This window comes from Oryctolagus cuniculus, chromosome 16, assembly GCF_964237555.1.
Source record: "Oryctolagus cuniculus chromosome 16, mOryCun1.1, whole genome shotgun sequence".
Lineage (NCBI taxonomy): Eukaryota > Metazoa > Chordata > Mammalia > Lagomorpha > Leporidae > Oryctolagus > Oryctolagus cuniculus.
The window spans coordinates 36,756,600-36,779,975 of NC_091447.1; the positions used below are offsets into that span (position 1 = coordinate 36,756,600).

General features: G+C 38.0%; 1 protein-coding gene across 3 annotated transcripts in view; it reads right to left on the reverse strand.

The window, feature by feature from the left end:
- The window catches only part of LOC103349464 (translation initiation factor IF-2), a 782,466-nt gene that overhangs the window by 132,145 nt on the left and 626,945 nt on the right, over positions 1–23,376 (reverse strand). The gene's annotated exons all lie outside the window — the stretch shown is intronic.

Genomic DNA, 23,376 nt, shown 5'->3' on the forward strand with positions numbered 1-23,376 from the left:
GGCTGCAGCGGCGGCCATTGGAGGGTGAACCAACGGCAAAAGGAAGACCTTTCTCTCTCTGTCTCTCTCTCTCACTGTCCACTCTGCCTGTCAAAAATTAAAAAAAAAAAAAAAAAATTATAAGACTTTTGCACATTCAAAGAAATCCCTGTAATTTAATCAAATTATTTACTTTTTTTTTTTTTTTCAAAAAATGAGTTAACAGGGTAACAATTGGTGATTTGAATAAACACTTGATGGTAACACAAAAAATTAAGATGACAAAGATTTTTTTTTTTGGTGAAAATATGGCTAAAGTGTTGAGTGGACATAAACAGCTTTCACAAAACTCAGTATTTCAAGACAACTGACCTGGAATATTGGAAAGAAATGCAACTAACATACAAAGGTTCTTTTATTAAAAGTTGCATCAGTATTATGAAATCAGCATCATGAAAAAGTTATGCATGAAATTCCAAAACTTCTTCCACCAAAATAAAGTTAGCTTTTATGTATTTATTCATTTGAAAGAGTGACACAGAGAAAGGCTAAGAGATTTTCCACACAATGGTTCTCTCTCCAAGCGGCTGCAATAATCGAAGCTGGATCAGCCTGAAATCAAGAGCCAAGAACTCCATCTGGTCTCCCACGTGGGTGGCAGGGGCCCAAGCACTTGGGCCATGGGCTGCTGACTTCCAGGGTATGCCTTACCAGGAAACTGATCACAAGAGGAGGAGCCAGACCTGGAACATGCACTCTGATATGGCATGTGGGCCTCCCAAATGATGGCCTAATCTGCTATGCCACTATGCCTGCCCCTGCACAAATATTCTGAAGCATCCATATATATGAAGAGTTATGTTACAGTCAAAACAAATAGTTATTGAAATGGAATATGTAATATTCTAAGTAACAGTTTTATTTTAAATAGTTGAAGATTTTAAAAATAAAAAGATAATTTCAATTAACTATGAGGGAAATACTTAAAATGCAAAATTCAACCTCTGTGATAATCACTTTGACATTAGTCAGACCTAGACTGTAATTCAGTCTGCCACTTGCCAGCAATATAACCATGAATCTTAATGTCTATGCCACTTTTCAAATTGTGAAATAGTGTTGAGTATCAGAGTCATCTATTTTTCTGCACAAACTTTGTTGGAAGAGATTTTTCCTATGTCACTAGAATGTTAGAAAATTATTGTAATGATTACACAATAGTCCATTGACAATAGTCAATTCTGAACTATTATTCATCTATCACCCTCCTGTTGTTTATTTGGAATATTTCATGTTGCATTATAGTTCTAATTTATGCTGTGCTGTGAATCTTAATTCAAGGTGTTAGGCAGAAATTCTGCTTTAGCCTCCTAATCTACTTATTTGTCTCCTCTCTTAGAGAATATTCCTTTACTCTGTACTCCCCTCCTTCCTACACAACCTCTTTTCCTTCAGACTTTTAAACCTTTCTTCCTATGTGGGGGGGAGGGGGCTAGTAAGAGAGAGAGATTTTTACAAAATAAAAGCGACCAGAAGAAAAAGATCCCAGCTATCTACTCACCTGTCTGTATCTTGCCTACATTATTGGCATTCCCTTCTGTAGCTTAGACTGAACAGTCTATGCTGTCATTGAAGGACATCCCTTCCAGGTGCCTACCTGCTCAATCATTTTACGTTCTTTCTCTAGGATATTATTAGCATAACTGATCTTTTGATAAAAACCACCCCAAGAGCATACATGCAGTGTGCTCTTACTCCCATCTCAAAAAACCTGGCAAAGAATCTTCATATCCTTCTGCTACCTTTTTTCTTTAGAGGAAAACTTTCAGTTTATTTTATGAGCTGTCTTTAGTTCCTTTCTTTCCATTTTCTCTTGAATCCATTCCCATCAAGACTTCACCCTGTATGCCACCCAAACGTCCCTCAAGGTTATCAGTGATCTCCATGTTGTTCAAAGCCAGTGATAAATTCTCCATCCTAAATCTACCTGAAAACAGCAGCAATTAACTTAATTGATGATGACCTAATTTCTGAGGCATCAAAAATTTTGTGTGCTATTCTCTCCCTATTTTATTGGCTGCTTGCTTTTTTTTTCTTTATTTTTGCTGTTTTTATCCTATCTGTTTGACCTTTAAAACTCAGTTCTAAGGTTAGAACCTACTCCTTAGAATACCATTCCTTGTAGATCTCATCTGTGGTTTTCAATACCATCTATGTGGCAAGAACTCCCAAGTTTCTATCACCAGCCAGACTTCTTTGCTGAACTCTAGTCTATATTATGCAACTGCCTCCTAGATTAACCTTTCAGGAGGCGTTATCATTTCAAAGATTAAACTTGGGATCTTCAATGACACTCCTCCAAAGGTGCCCTTCCCAGTCTTTCTCAAAGTAATTTATACTCCATCCTTTCCATTTCTTAGACCACTCCAGAAAAGTTCACTCATGATTACCCTTTCCTTTACACCCCTCCTCTATGAGCAAATTCTTTTGGCTCTACTTTCAAATTGCATGCAACATTTGAATATTTCTCACAACTTCCTCTATTCCTATCCTGATATAAACAACTATTATCTTTCAGTTGAACTATTGTAATAACCTTGCAATTCAGAGGTATGCAAACCATTTTCTGTTAAGAGTTGGATTTTTTTAAGGTAATGCAGACCTTAAGGTCCTTGTTCCAACTACACCAATCTGCCACAATGTAAAAACAAATGCAGGCTCTTTGTAATGGAATGAATACACCTACGTTCTAACAAAACTTTAACAAGCAGTTCTCCAGATTTGATCTTTGCAAAGCAGTTTGACAATAGCTGTTCTAGGTCATCTCCCTGATGCTTGTCTTTCTTTTCTAGTACATATTTTCAACATAAGAGCTACCATAATCCATTTTAAATATAACTTCTGGCACACAATACCTCTATTCCAAACTTCCTATGGTTTCTAGTTCACTCACAGTAAAACCCAAAAATCCTTACTATGGCATGCAGAGCCTCTAAAGAGATCCCTGTGATTCAGTCTCTTTGATCTTTCTGCTGCTGGTTGAACTTACTACATGCATGAAGGTATTTGTTCTATCCATGTGACAAACTCAATAGAATCCATGGAACTGAAAAATTTGCTCTCCACTTCCCTTGGGTCCCTGATCAAATTTCATAGTTTCAGGGGGTATTTCCTCTTTGAGAAATCAATTCAGCCTTCTCCGAATATGCTCTAATCCTATTTTCCTTCATTGAAATGTTCACCATCATCTTCTGGCAAAGTGTGTTTTGTTTTGTCTGCCCTCTCCTTACAATATAGTCTCCCTTAAGCTGATAGGATATACTTAAGGGTAAGTGTGGATAAATTGTCCCTCCTTTAACCCATAGTCTAGACCAGTTTTGAGTACTTGGTTAAGGACAATAAGAATTTATGGAATGAAGTATTCTGGAAGAACATTAGGCGTGCAAGAAAGTCTTGGTCACAGAAACTACTCTATCACATAATCAAATTATATAAGATTTGTAAAGTAATTCATGAATCTTCATGTAGAATTTATTCATTTGAAACTTTGATGGCCTATTTTCCTTGTTGTGAAAAATTAAAACCACTTTAATGACCCTCAGTATTATTCAAAAGAACAAAATATGCATGGTTCTATGTTTAACATTTGTACTTTGCATGTTAATTTTTCATTTTCTGATATAATGCTCACAAGTAAAATAAGAAAACTATTTGATTTTACTTATAGTCAGACAATCTTAGTGACCATTGTGAAACATTCTGTGAATAAACTCTAACCATGATTTTAGTTGTTGGGGACTCTGTTGGTCTTCATACTAATGACAATGTCTAATTCAGTTGGTAAGAGCTCCAAACAATTTCAGGTATGAGAAGTGTGTATAATGAACACACACTTAACAGTGCTAGAATCTGGACTAGAACTTTCTTCCAGCAAGATTTTCTCTACTTTTCAAAATACTTCCATTATAGTAATTTCACAAGAAGTAGAAAGAATCCAGTACAAGTTTAAAGAACAAAGATAATATATCAAAGCACTCAACTCTCATTGCCATTTTAACTAGTCAGTGGGAAACAGCATCCATGAAATGAAGACTAATAAATACCAACCAAAGAACCCATTTCCAAAAAGTTGTTTTAAAACACAATTGAAGTAACAAATTAATCCATGGCTGGGTTTGAAAAGAGAACTTGAACCAAGTAGAGAAGGGCTGGCAGATAGAACCCTTCTGTGAGTCTACCATTAATCCTCAAATGTACTGTTTGATCCATGGAATTCTGGCATCAGTATGACAGAGGATGCTTTACAACTTAGAATTTGTGGCCCTACTTTGATAGAAAATCTTTAGTACTAGGCATGGAACCTGAATTCTTAACAATTAACCAGTTCTTATGTATGAGGGATCTTCAAAAATTCCACAGAACATGAACAATATGAAAAAAAAGAAGTTCAACTTTTTCTGAAAAATTTTATTTTTCATTTCATTTTTGAAGTACTCTTGAGTTTCTGAAGTACCCTTATTCTTTAGTTTTACAATCAGAGCACTGCTACTCAAGATGTATTCTGGAACCACCGCAAGGACATAGCACGGTAGTGCACAATGAATGCCTGTTCTCAGGTCCCTTCCTCCAACCTACCGACTCAGACTCTGCCTTACAGCAATCAGCCTTGTAGATCTCCAGGTGATCCGAATGCAAATTAAAACTTAAGCAGCACTTATTTTTAAAGTCTCTTCCTATAAGCAGGGAAACATCAAGAAAGTATTATTTCCCCTATAAGCTAGTCTTATCTTTATACCCTTAATCACTCTCCAATGTTCTTTTAGAGCTCCGCATGGAAAATGGACCATTAATTTAAGTAAGGTGGGATTATGTAACACATGCAAACAGAATGTTAGAAGTGTAAAGGACCTTGGGGAACATCTTCTCAATTAACTCCTTCATTTCACAGATGAAGAAAATTAGCCTCAGAGAGGTCATCTGGGCCCACAAAGCTAACTATTGGATGGTTACTAATGGGTAACTAACATACTTGAAGCCCCTAATTCTGATATCTTGGCTACTTTAATTACACGCTGCTTCTTTCCAACTGAGTTAAACTTAAAATTGGTGTATTATTAAAAATTTGGCCTGTGCCTTAGCTTCTTTAGAAGCAACATCAACTAGTATATAATTCATTGTGCTATTCAAATGATATCATCACACTTCTAAAAAGGGATTAATTACAAATATGGACTAGATTCCCCTATCATCTGGAAAATGATTTTTAATCTAATTCATCTTTCAGAATAATTATTCAGAATCAATCACTGTCAGTTTATAGCAATAATAAGAGAGAAGTTAGAAAATATTGGTGATTTTTCTAGGGTTCAATTACTTCCCAAGATGAGAAGATCAAATCAATTCAGCAACTGGGAGTTGCATTACAAGTATTTCTAAATGGAGTTTAGCTGCATCATTTTACATTCCAGGCCCTTTGGTCTCCAATGTTCATTTTTTGTGTGTGAAAAATATATGCACAGTGGATTTGAGATGGTATTTTAGAACTAATTACAGCCCCTTTCACAGCTTTCCTAAAGGAGGCTTTCTTAGCAGAAGCAAATGCCTTTCTTTATTTCTTTACTTTTTGTCTAGTCAAAAAGGAATGACAAGCAACTGACTCTTGAATGATTCTCTTTTGAGTTGTGAAAGGGAAGAAGAAGAAAGCAATGTGCCAGTAAAGCAAAGATATGGTGAATTTACATATTAATGATGATCCACTCCTATACATGATTGGCTTCTCAAATAAACAAGTTATTCTGCCTCTCTACCCTAACTAGTGTGAAATCATTCAGCATAGTGCCTAGCATAAGGGTTCTAAACAAATAGTATTGTTTTTAATTACCCTCAACCATAGCATAAGCATTTCCCCATGTATTAAAGTTAGGTTTTAAAAATCTAGTTAACATCTTCAGAAGATAAAACATTACATAACTCAAAGTATAATTGTTTTTACTTGGAAATTGTGTAATAACGTTGGTCAGGACACAAACATTTTCAGCTAAAGAACCCAACTGAATGCTTTGAGTTGTGTGGTGGGGAAAATCACTGTGCTGACTCATGGTCCATCTGACACTGTGTTTCTGGCCAAATGCTTTATCATGAAAAAATTTCTTCTTTGGTATAGCTACTCACTATTGCAACTGCAGTACCACAGTGCTCAGAGTGACCTCAAATGTCACAAGGAACAAAGCATAGTGGTTTATAATGAACTTATAATAGAAAGACTAAAATGTTCTTTAGGAAATTAATCTTGAGATAACATTAATATACCCATTTGATGAATACTTCAGTCTAATCTAAGATTCAGTTTCTTCACTAAATTGGGCTTTAGAAGGTACTGGGGGGAGGAGCCAAGATGGTGGCATAGCAACAAGACGTTCTAAGAGAGGGGAGGGCAGGGGGCAGGAATAGACAGTTAATAAGGAAAGAGGATATAGGCTGGCAACAGAGCAACAAGAATTTTGAGCAGAGAAACCCGCAAGTCCACTGCTGGTGGGAATGCAAACTGCTAAAACCACTATGGAACACAGTTTGGAGATTCTCAGAAATCTGAACATATCCCTACCATACGGCCCAGCCATCCCACTCCTCGGAATTTACCCAAAGGAAATGAAATCAGCAAATAAAAGAGACATCTGCACTTCTATGTTTATTGCAGCTCAATTCACAAAGGCCAAGACATGGAATCAACCTAAATGCCCATCAACGGAAGACTGGATAAACAAGCTATGGGATATGTACTCTAAGGAATACTACACAGCAGTTAAAAAAAATGCAATCCAGTCATTTACAGCTAAATGGATGAATCTGGAAAAATACCATAATTAGTGAAATAAGCCAGTCCCAAAGAAGCAAATATCATAAGTTCTCCCTGATCTGTGACAACTAACAGAGCACCGAAAAGAAAACCTGTAGAAGTGAAACAGACACTTTGGGAAGCAATTACTTGAACAGCCTTGTCTTGACTGTCGAGGAACACTTTAGTATTTCACTTTATCTATTTCTTTATTCTTTTTTTCTTCTCTACTAAATACCATTGGGTGAAATCCTTACTTAACACAGATTTAATCATAGATGTATTAAATCAATTGAAAATAAATCCCAGTTAAAAATAAGAGTGGGAATGAGAGGGAGGAGCTGTACGGATCAGCACACATTCCCACAGACCTACCCCTAAGGGTGAAGCTAAAAACTTGCCTTGAGACTCCAAATCCCATTTAGCTGGCATCTTATGTGATAAAGTGATCATATTAAGTATGGAATTGATCATATACATAGATCAATGGAATCACATATATAAGAACAAGTGCCTGGTAATAACAATAGATAGAATTACAAAGGAGATAATGTTCCAACATGGGAAGCAGTCCACATAGCAGACTCATAGAATGACAAACACCCTAAACAGTACTCTGACCTCAGAATCAGCCCTTAAGGCCTGGCTGAAAACAACATGAGAGCATTTCAGGCATGGAAAGTCAAGACATAGTGGTAAAAATGGTTCTGCATGAATGATCTCTGTGAGACCCCACTGGAAAGAAGCAGCCCTCAAAAGGATGCACTTTTCTCTGAAGGGAGGAGAGTACTTTCACTTTGCATATGGTCCTGTCTGAAAACCAACGGGATTTGTGAACTCAAAAATCTTCCATAGCCTTGGCAGCTCATGTCAAGAGCTTTAGGTGATCACTGACATCATAAATAAAAAGCATCAGTTGTTAAATCAACAACAGAAGTCACTGTGCACTTACTCCCCATGCTGGACCTCTGTCCTCAATGAGTTGTACTATGAGAATTAACAGTAAAACTTGTCTTCGAACTGTACTTTATACTTTGTGTGTCTGTGTGGGTGCAAATAGTTGAAATCTCACCTTAATAAAGAGTTGATCTTCTGTATATAATGTCAATTAAAACTAATCTTAATGTAAAATGGAACGGGAGAAGGATTGGGAGGTAGAATGTGAGTGCTAATGGGAGGGCAGGAATGTGGGGAATACGCACTATATCCCTAAAAGCTGTACATATGAAAATCTGTATTCATTAAATAAAAACCTTCGAAAAAGTAAAAGTCAAATTATTGAAAGAAAAAAAAAAGTACTTGGAAGGGATAAATGCTTTGGGAACTTGACATAGAAAGAACTTGACCATGTTAGGCATTCACTATCACTGATTTCTCTCATTCTTTTCCCATGCCAGGGTTGAGGATTCTTGTATAGCTTATTTTAAAACAATTCAAAGAAACTGTAGTATCTAGCAAACTTAATTCAATCCAACCCAATTCACACATTCAAGAATCTATCAACACTCTAATGGGGGGTAGGCAATCAACAGCAAAGTACCTCTTATTTATGTCTACCTCTATATATGCAAATAGATTTGGAATGCAAACTAAAGAATTTAACAAGAAATCTCAATTTTGGAACTTTAACTGCCAGGGTGAAAAAATTACCAGGGTTTATGCCTTCATCAACTATTTTTTCATATGAAAGTAATTACCAGTTGTTTTTCAATGCACAGTACCAGACTTTGGAAGTATAAATTTCTGGTAATTTTTCAGTGGTAAGTATTGGTTACCTGGTAAATAAACCTGGTAAATAAAATAAATCTACCTAGACTGGATTCAGCTACTTTTCTACTTCATGTACTTACATGTCACTGAATGGAACTAGGACACAGTGTTCAATTGATTTTCAAAGATTTATTTGAAAATCAGGGTAACAAAGAGACAGACAGAGGGAGAGACTGAGAGGAAAACGTCTTCCATCCTCTGATTTACTCCACAAATGGTCCCAACAGTTGCAGCTTGTTTGGGCTGAAGCTAGGAGCCCAGGACCACATCTAGGTCTCCCATGCGGATGGCATGGGTCCAACTACTTGGGCCATCCACCACTGCTTTCCCAGGCACCAATACCAGGGAGCTAAATTGGAAGCTGAGCAGCTGGGACTCAAACCTGCATTCTAATGTGGGACAACAGTGTTGACAATGCTGGTTTAACCAGCTGTACCACAATGTTAGTCACTGGCTATTTTTAGCAATATGGGCATCAGAAAAATTATTCACTCAAAGGTTCATGCTAGAAAGATTTGCAGACAAATCAAACAATCTCTTGGAACGTTTTCTTGGGCTATGTAAGCACCATGAATTTAATTCAGTGAAATATGTTTTTCCTGAGTTTATTCTTTGCTAGTTAGAGAGTTTCAAGATGTACTTGAACTGTTATCACACCTCAAAAATAAAAGTATTATATTCAGCAAGTATAACTAAGGGTTGTGTTCTGGAAGGACACACTAATAGTTAACCCACTGCATAAAATTTCTATTTATGGTGTCTACTCTGTATTGGACACTCAAGAGACTTGAAAAAATTAACTACACCATCAAGAGTGGTTTGATTTTACTGTGGTTCTCATGTGAAAATAAAGTGATCTAACCGGAGATCCAAGATGGCTATATAGTGAGAAGATGGTACGACCTTTGCTGCAGAAGGTTACATGAAAAAGAAAGGAACAACCTCATTCCCAGGGGACTCAGAAATCTTCAGTGGATAAATCAAAGAACAGAACAGAGACTTTGTGGGTCAGCAAACAGAGCATAGACATGCTGCTGTGGCCAATAACACAGCAGTACCAGGTGGGAATCACCATTTGTCCAAGTCAAGGCAGAAGTTGTCATGTATCGCACCATTGGCAGCTTTAGTTGAGAGAGAATTCCACAGTCCCCCACTGACTTTAACTCCAGCCTAGGGGAGCTGACTGGGGTCTGGGCACTGCTTGGCTCCACAAAGGGAAGCCACACTACCTCCCTCCTTTCCCCTACCATCACAGAGTGCTGGATTTAATTGGCTATGTAGAGTCACACAGCTGATCTCTGTCCAGCTACTGAATGAAGCAACTAGATGCAGAGTCAGAGCATCTACTGGAGTGGAGTGCAGACCCCTTCCTTCAACAATATGGGAAGTTTGGGTACAAGGCCCTCAACTTCATTCACTCACTCTACATGATCCAGGGACTTCCCCTTAGCTTTGTGGGGTTAGCACCAGCAACAGCCCATAAAAACTAGAAACCTGACCTGAAGAGGTTTCTTCTTTATCTCCTAGCTCATGGTGCTTGGAGCCTCAGGCATAAACCCCACTGACAACATTGCGTGCCTTATGAAAACTGTGGGCTGTTTCCTCTATGCCCAAAATGAGACTGTTGATGTTATTATAACCTTTGGAGTAATTTGCACACACTTGTGGGACCTGGAGTGCTCTAGTTGCATTGTTCTGCTTCAGACTATCCTCAACAACTCACTCCAACCCTAGGAGATCTGTATGATGAACCCTCTGTACCAAGCTACACAAAAACTGGAATATTCAATACCAATTTCCTCAGACACACTGGAATCTTTCCAGCGGGATCAATAGAAAAACCTGCCTACACTCCAAATTTCTGGATGCATGCTTGCCAGTCTGATTTCCTGTACACCTTGTAGTCACTTTGGATGACAGTAGCAGGTTTCAGTTCACTCGCCCCAGTCATGGGACTAGGGCTAAGGGTATTATAAATCCCATTACTAGTCATTATTTCCCAGCAGTTCTAGAAGAACTCAGCCCCTTAACACAGTCCTAGAGCCACAATTATTGGAGACACAAGCACCAGCTTTACTCATATTTGCCAGTGTGGCATCAAAACAGCCTGGTACTGGAAAAACAGATATGTAGACCAATTTAACAGAATAGAAACTCCAGAAATCAATCCACAAATCTACAACTAACTAATCTTTGATGAAGGAGATAAAAATCAATCCCTGGAGAAAGGACAGTCTTCTACAAAATGTGCTACAAAATTTGGATCTCTTGATACAGAAGTATGAAACTAGACCAACTCTTTATATCTTATACAAAAAAAAATAAATAAAAGGAGGAAGGATCTAATTCTACAAGCTGGTACCATCAAATCACTAGAGAACATTGGGGAAACTCTAAGATATTGGCATAGGCAAAGACTTCGTGGAAAAGACCCCAGAAGCATAGGCAATCAAAGCTAAAAAAGACATCAAGCTAAGAAGCTTCCACATTACAAAGCAACACTCAACAAGGAGGCAGTCAATAAAATTTGAGAAAATATTTACAAATTATGGAAACTATAAAGCATTAATGTCTAAAATCTAAAGAGTTCCAGCAAGTCAACAAAGACAAAACAAACACTAAAGATAAGAAATGGGCAAAGGACTTGAATGGGCATTTTTCAAAGAGGAAATTCAAATGGCCAATAGACACATGAAAGATTGCTCAGGATTACTAGCCATTAGGGAACTGCAATTCAAAACCTAAATGAAGGGGGCCAGTGCTATAGCATAGTGGGCTAAGCCTCCACCTGCAATGCCGGCATCTCATATGGGTGCCGGTTTGAGTCCTGGCTGCTCCACTTCTGAGCCATCTCTCTGCTATGGCCTGGTACAGCAGCAGAATATTGCCTCAAGTCGTTGAGCCTCCACACCAGAGTGGGAGACACGGAAGTAGCTCCTAGCTCCTGGCTTAGGATTGGCTCAGCTCCAGCCATTGCATACATGTGAGGAATGAACCAGAGGATGGAAGACTTCTATTTCTGCCTCTGCCTCTCCCTAACTTCAAAAAAGCTTCAAAAAAAAAAAAAAAGAAGAAGAAATAAAAGAAAAAAGAAAACCTAATTGAGGTTTTATCTCATGGCTCACATACAGAAATCAATAAACAATAAATGCTGGTGAGGATGTGGGGGAAAGGTACCCTAATCCAGTGTTGGTGGGAAGGTAAACTAGTACCTTCAGTGTGGAATACAGTATGGAGATATCTCAGAAAGCTGAAAACAGGTCTACCATATGACCCAACAATCCCATTCTTTGGAATTTATCCAAGCAAAATGATTGCTATCATATTAAAGAGTTATCTGTATTCCCATATTTATTATAGCTCAATTCACAATATCTAAGATATGAGATCAACCCAGATGTCCCCAGATATCCATCAACTGGTGACTGGATAAAGACTTTGTGGTTTTGATACACCATGGAATACTACTACTCAGCCATCAAAAAAGGATGAAATCCTGTCTTTCACAACAAAATGAATACAATTGGAGACCATTATGCTTAGTGAAATAAGCTAGTACCAAAGAAGACAAATACCATGTTTTCCCTAATCTGTGGTAATACAGTACCAAGAAAATGTAATGTATAGGAGTGAAATTGGCATTTTGATCGTCAATGATTGTTTACAGCCCTTTACTACTGAGGAACACTGTTTTCTTCCATTTGTTGAATTCTTCAGTATAGGGTAAATCTTTTGAGTATAAAATAAACTGAAACCAGATCATTATGAAAATTAAAACAATAAGAAAAGGAGGAGGATGGAAGGTCAAAGTGTGGACACGAGGGAGGGTAGGGTGGCAGGTATCACTATGCTCCTAAATTTATATGTATGAAATACATGAAATTTGTTCACCTTAAAAAATGAGAAATAAAATCTTTACCTGCACTGTTTAAGAAATACAACCATTAACAAGCACTTAGAATCACTCCAATTACAATGTGTGTCTAACACAATACCAAATTTTATACAGGTTGATGAGATCAATCTTTAACCTAGACATTATAAGTAGAACATGGAAATTTAAATATAAACAGTGCATTTCAGGCAGTAATATGAGGCATTAAGTAGATCTGGTTACCTAGTTTAACTCTATGAGACTGTGAGTATTTTCAGGAAATTCCCTGGTTCAAATCACAAATCTGAATAGCAAACTCTGATTTCAATAATTAAAAATCAGCATTGTTGGCCGGCGCCTCAGCTCACTTGGCTAATCCTCCACCTGCAGTGCCAGCACCCTGGGTTCTAGTCCCGGTTGGAGCTCTGGGTACTAGTCCCATTTGCTCCTCTTCCAGTCCAGCTCTCTGCTGTGGCCCGGGAAGGCAGTGGAAGATGCCTCAAGTGCTTGGGCCCTGCACCCACATGGGAGACCAGGAGGAAGCACCTGGCTCCTGGCTTCGGATAGGCCCAGTGCACTGGCTGTAGTGGCCATTTGGGGGCGGGGGGGGTGAACCAACATAAGGAAGACCTTTCTCTCTCTATCTCTCTCTCTCACACTGTATAACTCTCTCTCTGTCTCTCTCTCACTGTCTAACTCTGCCTGTCAAAAAAAAATCAGCATTGTTTTATATTCACCCATATTATTCAAAAGGACTTCTCCCCAACTCGTAAAAGACACTCTGAGTTCCTACTGAATTTACTCCTACTGAATTTACTGCCTTCCAAAACTAATCCTATGATGCTGGGGACTCTCACCAAAGAGGTAAGTAATGTCCCATTCTGTGTACATTTCATTTATATTGCCTGCATAGCAGTGATTTCAGTCTAGTACGTAACTGAGGTAAGTACATTTAGAGAACTCAAAGCCTGTATGACTAGATTATAATGACTAGAGAAGAAAAATGCTGATTGAGGCTGGAGAGGTATGTAGGACCCAAATCATTCAAACTAAAGGGGCCATGTAAAGTATTTGGGTCTCTAGAAAGTTTGAATTTACTAAATGATAATCAATAGAGTAATGCTAATATCAAGGACATGCTGTGAAGGATCTCATAGGCTGAGACAGTGAATGGATTGGCTGGTTCAGTTCTGCAAAGACTGGTTGACTTGGTCTGTAAAAAGTGTTTTGAGAACAGAAAAGGAGATGGGTAGACAAATCTGCAAGGCCATTGTGAGAAGAATCAATGTCAATTATTGATGGACTACATAAAGAGAAAAGTGAAAATGGTCCTACTAACCCAAGGATTCAGACTGGAAAGAATGAATGATACCATTCACCAAGACAGAGAATACCAGAGCAAAACACTTCTACATCCTTTTAGTTGGGGCTTCCACCCTCACTCCAACACCAAAATGCATGTCTCAAAGGCCATGGTAATGCTCTATCTTCAAAAGTGATAGTTATTTCCTGGTTTTCCTGCTGTGTGTTCTCTGCAGCCATTATCAGTTCCCTGAGCTTCTCATACTAGTTCTGATGTATTAAATCTTCCAAAAGCTTCCGTTACTCAACCAATAATAGTACCTAATTATTGAAATAAACAGATAATCACTTGAAGTGATAGTACCCATATGGATAAAAACGTGTAAATACAGATCAACTCTCAAAATAGAAAAGATGACAAAATTATTTTAAAAAATCACATGTAGATATAAATACAAATAGTCAACTTTAGTCATAATAAAAGCTATGCATATTAAAATTACTAGATGCCAGGATATTTGATTTGATTTATTTTTTTAACGATTTATTTATTTATTTATTTGAAAGAAAGAGTTACAGAGAGAGGTAGAGACAGAGAAAGAGGTCTTCCATCTGCTGGTTCACTCCCCAATTGGCTGCAACAGCCAGAACTGCACCAATCCGAAGTCAGGAGCCAAGAGCCTCCCCTGGGTCTCCCACATGGGTGCAGGGCCCAATTCCTTGGGTCATTTTCCACTGCTTCCCCAAGCCATAGCAGAGAGCTGGATTGGAAGTGGAGCAGCCAGGACTCGAACTGGTGACCACATGGGATGCCGACACTGCAGGCCGTGGCTTTACTTGTTACGTCACAGCGCCGGCACAAGCTTTTTTTTTTTTTTTTTTTTTTTTTTTACCTACTGGAATTATCTATTTCAAATCATTAGATAACACATTAGGCACAAAATCTGTGCAGGAACATGCATGTTCACATGCTTTGATAAAATTGCTAAAATCCACACAGTAGGCAAGTTTCTATTTTCCCCCCTCATAACTATCAAATTTTAAAATACTTTTACTTTAACATAGCAATTCAACTTCCAGAAATTTTTCCTTGAGATATTTTCCCATATATGTGAAGTGATTGTGTGCAAGATACCAAATAGTTATAAATGTACTATTGCTATTTTTCATTTCACTATATAGGATCTACAGGATGAAAGCTAAAGTGATCTTGTCAGCTCTATCTGCCAACACCTTTGAGGCATACTATGTTTTAAGAGGCAAAATAAATACACGTATTGAATAAATTTGTTTAAATAAGGTAAATTCATGTGGCAGAGCAAGTATAGCTGCCACATGCAATGCCATCACATCATATTGGCTTGAGTTCAAGTACAAGTTGCTCCACTTCTGATCCATGTCCCTAATACTCCTGGGAAGAGCAGTGCAAGATGGCCAAAGTGCAAGTGTGGGGCATCTATAATTCACATGGGACACCCAGATGCAATACCTGGCTTTGACCTGGCTTGACCTTTGCCTCTACAGTCATTTGGGAAGTGAACCAGCAGATGGAAGATGTTTATCCATTTCTCTCTCTGTAACCCTGCCTTTCAAATATGTGAATAAGTAATGTTTTTAGAAAGGTAAACTCCTACACATCTATGGAATTTTTTGCATCTATACTCACAACTAACACTTCTGTGTCATTTTCTGTACACATTATATCTTCAGTTGGTATTAGTATGCATGTAATGCGGCTCTCAGAGTACATGAGAAGTCTCCTTTATTCCAGTTATTTCAGTTCCAACTTATGATCCTCTAATGTGTCAATTATTTAATATTTGATACAATTCACCATGGAAGTCTATTGCAGTTGATGTCTCAACAATGGTGCAGTGCATTCGTTTCTGAGAGGAGGAGCGTGATTGGGGCAAGAGGCGTGGAGTCACCACACAGACTCTGAGAGTCAGATGAAAGCGAGCTTGAGGCAAGCAACCTGCAGACTCATTTATTTCAGTTAGTACAACAGCTTATATAGTCAAGACCAGCCAATCCAGTCAAGGCGCGGTCTATGCCCCAACCAATCACAGCCTGTTGCCAGGCAATTTCCAAATCCATCCAATCACAGCCTGTTGCCAGTCAGGCTCTTGTTGCCAGGCAGTTTCTGAAACCATCCAATCAGGGCCTGCCGTCAGTCAGGCTCTATTGTCACGTGGTTTCCTCTGTTGTCATGTGGTTTCTGAAGCCATCCAATCACAGCCTGTTGCCAGGCAGTTTCTGTTGTCAGTGCCCATCTTGGCATGACCTTTTCACCCCAATGGCCATCTTGGCATGAACTTTTCACCTCAGTGGCCATTTTGATATGACCTTTTCACCTCATTCCACCATAGAATTCATCAGAATCTGATCTATTTTTTGTTGGAACATTTTTGAATATTGATCTAATCTCTTGTTACAGTTCTGTGGATATTTTTCTGTTTTCCTTGAGTCATTTCATATTATTTCTATGTATCTAAGAATTTGTCCACTTTATCTAATTATCATACCCTTTTTATAGAATTCTTATAATTTTTATAAGATCTGTAGTAATGCTCCAACTTTCATCTTTTAACTATTTGAATACCATGCAAACTTTAAAAATATTCATCTATTTTTCAGTTTCATTTTATCCATCCAAACAGTTTAAAATGTAAGTTATCATTCATCAGTACACTTTTACTCTAATACTTCAATTTTGGAAACTTAGCAGAAATTCATTTAATGGAAAACATATTCATTTCAGAATTTTTTATAACAAAAATTTCTAATCCATCGAAATTTTCACCCTAAGTTGTAAAAAAAACAACTCTGGCATTTCCCAGCACTAAATACCATACACATAACAAGAATCTAGTATCAGGTTTAATATATTTACTGAGATAAAAATCCTTAAAATACAGCAATCTTTTAAAGAATATAAAATGTATATTCTATATACATTTTATCCCTGTGTTTGAAAGATGACACAGGATATGAAATTCCCCCTCTGATTTTCCCTTGGTCTTACAGTCAGAGAATTGTCCACTCTAAGTTAAATAACTGACTTTAAGTTTTCTAACTTAGAGAAAAGAATTTAATCAAATAATAGTGAATTATCTTAAGCGTGAGTTTAGATACCAGTCAAGGAACCATGTATCGGCTAACTTATTTTACTTTATGTTTTCAAATCTGTACCTCAGGCTGTTAGGTACACAGTACTCTCTCACATTTCACTATTATGTTTTCCTCCAAATTTGGCCAGTCTCACTTGCTCATTCAAGAATAGTATAGTCTAACCTAAAATTGTTGATGTGCATTAGTATAAAGAATGTGGCTTTGATTTTTGCTGACTTTTAAGGGATTTGAAACACTTAATTGTTGGCATGTTCAAATTTTATTGTCCCCCAGAGCCTAATGGAACATAACAAGATTATAATAAAGAGAAACATAAAATGATCTAATCATGCTATACATTTAGAAAAATGAAGAAAACGTTTTGCAGTCTAGATTACATCAATGCCGGTGAAGCTTAAAAGTCAGTGCCACTATTGTCTCCAGCCCCATGCTTATAGGACTTTATCTTCCACCTTGAACAAGAGGTAAGAACGATGTATCATCTAACTATTTCTCCTTGTCCAATGCAGATCCACTTCATTTCTTCCCAGGCACCTTCCCTTGGTATCAGATATAAACATATATCAGATATAAACATATTTTATTGACATTCTTCTATTTTATATATATATAAATTTATATATTATATATTATAATTATATAATATATATACATTATATAATGTGTATATATAATTATAATATCGATTTATATATACATATATTATATATTACATGTATATTTATAACTTAGAATTTGGTTGTATAAATCATTTGAACCTACCCTATTAATAAAGGTACTCAAAATGTTTTATTCTAATTTATGAGCCCCAAATACTATTGAAATATTAGTCACTACTGCTGTTCTTATTCATATTTTTAAAAAAATACATCTGAAATGATTGAAAACAAGACAGGTTATTTATAATACTTAATGAAATATAAATGATCTATAAGTAGTTGTATATAATAGAATAATGACAAAAATCATCCACATGTTTAGTAGACATGCAAACTTGTTAAGCATTTTTGTTATGGGAATGACATCATTCACAGGTACTAAAACTGGTTACAGAGGGCTGGCTGTTCCTCCTTTGCTTTAAATCTTAGGGATTCAGCTATATTAAACACTTGATTCTATGTTCTCTTAAGTGAATATATTGAATGGCTACTCTCAGGTTTGGAGGACTTGAAACCATTTATTAAGCAACTGTTGAACAATAGCTCAGCTGCTACATAGCAATTAAAATGGCCACAGTACACAGCTGATCACCCTGTGATGAGATAACAACTCAGAAACATCAAATATGAAAATGTTTTTGTCTTCATATACTGATATATTAGTGTCGCACTTCTCACATGAACCTCATACAATCTCTATGGGATGAGTACAGCAAAAGAGTATTGAAGTAAATAAATATCCTGACATCATAGCGAGGGCATGAACATAGTTCTCTCAATGCTTTAGAATATATTTTGAACTTCCACTACCCTCGATTACAGAGCTCATTCTTTGAAAGTCAATTGTTTTATCATTAAGAGAAATAAAAAATTCAGGACTCTTAATGTAAACAATACTTATGTCCACATCATCACTGTGGTCCTTCTCCATGCTTGGACTCAACTAAATGCCAGAAAATCTTGGAACTGAATTTTGCTGGGAAATTTAGTATAATGACAGTCATTTCTCCTGGCCTTTGATTTGAGTATGTTAAGGCCTGACCTTGTTTTCTAGCAACATGTCTTCATCCAGAAAGCAAGGCTTTCATCAAATTAAAAACTTCATAGGAACAGAGCTTTATAGAAGTGGCAGATGAGTGCCAATGTTTCCTAAGGGAAGGCGTGACTCTGCCTCATTGTATGCTTTGTTGTGGTCTAGCCTTGAAATGTCAGAAGAGTTAGGGATTTTGATAGTAGCAAGTATCTGGCATACAAAATAAAAATTTGAATATGTACAGACCTAGATATCCACGAAAGACTTGGAAATAATCCCTCAGAGGTAATATATTTTAATGTTTGTTTATTTCTGTAAAAGACAGACAAAAAGATTTCAATAAATGAAGACTGTCCATCTCTGAGTTTGCTCTCTGAATAGCCACAACTACCAGGTCTGGGCCAGGCCAAAGCCAGGAGGCAGGAACTTCATCTTAGTCTCCCACATAAGCGCCAGGGGCCCAGAAACTTGGGCCATCATCTACTGCCTTCCCAGGTGCACTAACAGGAACCTGGATTGGAACTGCCATAGCCAGGACTTGAACTGGAACTCCAATAACGGATACTGTCATCACAAGCAATGGCTTAACTCTGTGTGCTACAACACTGACCTGGGCACCATTTTTGAAGTGTAAATGGATTATTTTAAAAAATTCATTAATTTGAGAGACAAAATGACACACACACACACACACAGAGAGAGAGAGAGAGAGAGAGAGAGAGAGAGAGAAAGGAAGCTCCCAAACTCTGAGTCACTCCCCAAATGCCTACAACTGTTAAGAGCCAATCTGAGAACTCAATTCAGTTCTCCCACATGGGTGGCACAAGCCCAGTTATTTGAGGCATGAACTCTGCCTCCCAGGGTCTGCAATAGAAAAAAGCTTGACCCTAGAATCAGAGACAGATGTTCCAATGTGGGATGCAAGCATCTTAACTACTTAGTCCAGACGCTAACCCCTGTATTAATTTTTGATACTTTTATAGCTGTGATGAACAATTTTTGTCATCTACTTCTCATTCTAAATAATGACAAATTTACTTTATCACTATTTTACAGTTGAAGAATTCAAACACCAAAGTGAAGAAGCATGTCCAGTCACGTGTTTTTTTTATATGCAAGAACCCAGATACAATCTAAGCTGGTTAACCACATAACCAGCGCTTCTTAGCTCACACTGCACCATCTGTTTCCCAGGCACTAATGCTCACTGAAAACCAAAACGGCATCACAGTAATGAAGACTGACTCTGAAGCCTAGTCTGGGAAGGCTCATGTTGCTATGATTACTATTATTAATAATAGCAAAATAACTGGCTTCTAAAAATATTATGAGCTAAGTATTTTGCATGAACTTCTTCATTTCCACTTCCCAAGTCTACGTTCAGGCACTAATATAAAAGTTCCTAGAAAAGTTCACAGAAAATACCTATTATGAAAAAATGTATCCAATTAAAATTTTCTGAATTCCATTTTACATAAACTTTTTGAAGTACTTAAGTCCATTTTATAGGTTAGAAGCTGATATGCAAAAACATTTAAAAATTTACCGAAGGTCTCTTAGGCAACACAAGGTACAACCCAAAGCCAGAACTGCCAATCCTGCTGATTGATGGGTGTTTGTAGCTGATTCATTTTTATAACTTTCATCACAGTGAATCTTTCATTAAACATTATTTCTTCTCATTACCTCTTGTGATACTGTGCTACTGCTTCTTGACAAGACAATGACAAATGTCTTTCAACAACGTCCATTTTATCTCACACAAATCAAAAATTGGAAATTGATCCTTCTACAATAAGATATGTCAGGTGCCTATGAATTGGAAATATACTTTGTTCACATTTTTGTTTCTATGTATGCCGTGTCCATAAAGATGTAGTTTTCTTTTTTCAAATTTCTTTATTTTCATTTATATAAAAGGCAGGGTGACAGAGAGGGACACACACAAACACAAACACACACACTCAAACACACACAGATTTGCTATCCAAATGCCTTCAACAGCTGCTGCTGGGACAGGCTCAAATAAGGAGCTAGATAGTCCATCTAGATCTCCCACACAGGTGGCAGTGACTTGAGACATCATCACTACCTCCCAGCCACATTATCAGAAATATGGATAGAACGTGGAGGTTGAATTCCAGCCACATTATCAGAAATATGGATAGAACATGGAGGTTGAATTCAATAGCAAGCATTCTTATTTGTGATAAAAACTGAAAACTTTCCAAGCAGTGGCTTTGCCGTTGGTTCACCCTCCAATGGCCGCCGCAGCCGGCACACCGCGCTGATCCGATGGCAGGAGCCAGGTACTTATCCTGGTCTCCAATGGGGTGCAGGGCCCAAGTACTCAGGCCATCCTCCACTGCACTCCCTGGCCAGCAGAGAGCTGGCCTGGAAGAGGGGCAACTGGGACAGAATCCGGCGCCCCAACCGGGACTAGAACCTTGTGTGTGGGCGCCGCAAGTCGGAGGATTAGCCTAGTGAGCCGTGGTGCCGGCCCAAAGTTTGCTCTTAATATAAATGCATTAATATGTACAAACATTAGAGAAAAACATTTTAATGAAAATTGAGAACAAATTATTTGATGGCTTAAGTTAATGTATATTTTAAAAGTTTGTTCACAGAGTGAACCTATGCAAACTTACTAGGAGATAATAAAAATTAATTTTTCTGTGAATTAAAATTCAGGGGTAAGCATTTGGTACAATCATTAAGATGCTCTTGAGACATTTGTAGCCCATACTGTATGCCTGGATTTGAGTCCTGGCTCTGCTCTCAGCTCCAGGGTCCAGCTAATGTGAACTCTACAATACAGCATGTAATCAGTCAGGAAGCTGGGCCCCTCCAGCCACATGGGATATTTAGATTGAGTTTTCCAGATTTTAAATTCTTCCACCTGGCCCAGTCTCAGCTGTTGTGGACATTTGAGGAGTAAACTCCAATGGATAGGTGATCCTCTTCTCTCTCTCCCTCTCTCTGCTTTTCAAATAAATATTTTTAGTTTAAAAATAAAAGATTATTTGATGCCATCTCTCTGGTTATATTGTACTTTATCTTGTACATAGTCTGTACAGTCTATGTTCACCACTAACTACATCTTCATATTGTTGCTCAATTTAAGTATTCTCACTGGAAAATTTCATAGAAATACATAATGAAGAGATAAAAAGAATCTGATTTAAAATACAGAAGACCTTTTAGAAATCAGACAAGATTGATGTTAGCAGGACAATTCTGAGATTATAATTTCAAATGCAAGTTTTATGAAGAAAAAAAAAAAACACTAGTAGTTGCATCTGGCACTGTAGTGCAGCAGGTAAAGCCTCCACCTGCAGTGCCAGCATCCATATGGGCGCCAATTCAAGTCCTGGCTGCTCCACTCCCCATCTAGTTCCCTGCTAATGTGCCTGGAAAATGAGTGCAAAACAGTCTAAGTCCTTGGGTCTCAGCAACCACATAGGAGACCGCGAAGAAGTTCCTGGCTTTGGCCTGCCCCCGTCACTGTGGCCATTTGGGGAGTGAGCCAGCTGATGAAAGATCTCTCTCCCCGTCTCCCTCTCCCGCTCCCTCTTTGTGACTCTGCCTTTCAAATAAATAAATCTTAAAGAAAAAAAACTAGTAGCATTAACATAGCCTTATCTATTTTAATCCATCACAGGGCCATACTTATCCTAACCAGCATGCTTTGTTTGAAATTATGTACCACTCTCAAATATCTGTTTGAAAGAAAAGAAGGTGCATCAAACATGTTTCTATAAACCTTTTGATGCCAAATAAAAATTATTTTCTTACTTATAAACAATGTGTGGAAATTGGAGCTTCCCTGAATTCCTGGAAAAGATAACTAGAAGTTCTACTCACTTTATTTATTCATTTATTTATTGACAGGCAGAGTGGACAGTGAGAGAGAGAGAGAGAGAGAGACAGAGAGAAAGGTCTTCTTTTGCCGTTGGTTCACCCTCCAATGGCCGCCGCGGCCGGCACGCTGTGGCCGGCGCACTGCGCTGATCCGATGGCAGGAGCCAGGTGCTTCTCCTGGTCTCCCATGGGGTGCAGGGGCCCAAGCACTTGGGCCATCCTCCACTGCACTCCCGGGCCACAGCAGAGAGCTGGCCTGGAAGAGGGGCAACCAGGACAGAATCCGGCGCCCGGACCAAGACTAGAACCCGGTGTGCGGGCGCTGCAAGGCGGAGGATTAGCCTAGTGAGCAGCGGCGCCGGCTCTACTCACTTTAGATTACATAAGGCAATGATAGAAATCTGGATGTGCTGAGAATGTGGAAGGTAAGTACATCTGGGAAGAATCTGGGCTACACAGTCTTCAGAAGAAATCAGTTGAAAGGCTATAGCAAGTTTCTGTAAATTTATGTGTTAAGCATTTACCAAAACTTGTAGTTGGAAGGCATTAAAGTCAAATAAGAACATTTGTAGATAAGGACTTGCAAATTCTGAAGAGAGTAAGCATTCAGAGTTTGCTATACAGAATTGAAAACAAACTGCCATAGCTTATTTGGTTTCAAGGGTGGATTTATTAACCTTCGAATATCCCCATTATACTCCAAGCAACTGGAAAGCAGAGTCTATCGAATTCCTAGCTAACACCTGGAGTTACCTGGTACATCATCAAAACCCGATAAACATCTATGGAAACATCAAACAAACTAACTCACCACTGTAGGGTCACCTATCTCTTACTAAATAGCACAGATGTTAGTCTGCCAACAATTTATATCAAGATTTTTTGGCAAGCAAATGTATTGATTCAACTCTGGATACAGTGTGGAGTGGAC